Raw genomic sequence first — 622 nt, forward strand, 5'->3', positions numbered from 1 at the left:
GTAGAAGTTTTTAACCAGCGTAAATATAAAACCAATAGAAATACACAGCGCTGCATTTCCAAATTGTACCAAAAAGGTCTATGTGGTGTCAATGTACATTTTGGTTTCAAATTGTACCAAAAAAGCACAATTGTGGCAACTTTATCATCACTGATTCACCGCGTTGTATACTAGCTTCTATGAACTGAATGAGCAGTACATTCACATTCGACTAAGTCGTGTAAATGCTAGAAATGAATGTCGCATGGAGGGTTCTAGTGTATAATAACCCAAAAAATTTGCAAGAGAGCACTGAATCGAGAACGTGATAACACGGGAGAGCTTTTATTGCTAGTGAAAATTTTACAAGGAGAAATTAGCTAGCAGATCATCGTAAATCCGGATATCCGAATAATTGCACAAGCGGATATTAAGCGGATATCCATACCATCCGGATTTTATTCGTGTCAACGGATAATCCGCATGGATATCCGGATATTCGAATATGCGGATAGTCCCAGCCCTAGTTAATGCACGATCAATAATGGGTTAAGACGTCAAAAATTTACTCTTAAAAAGTAGTTTATGCGAGTGATTTCAGAATTTTGAGCACCCGTCATTCTTTTGAACTGATGGTAATTCC

Source organism: Rhagoletis pomonella, unplaced genomic scaffold (genome assembly GCF_013731165.1).
Source record: "Rhagoletis pomonella isolate Grant_MI unplaced genomic scaffold, Rhpom_1.0 Rhpom_scaffold_00003, whole genome shotgun sequence".
Lineage (NCBI taxonomy): Eukaryota > Metazoa > Arthropoda > Insecta > Diptera > Tephritidae > Rhagoletis > Rhagoletis pomonella.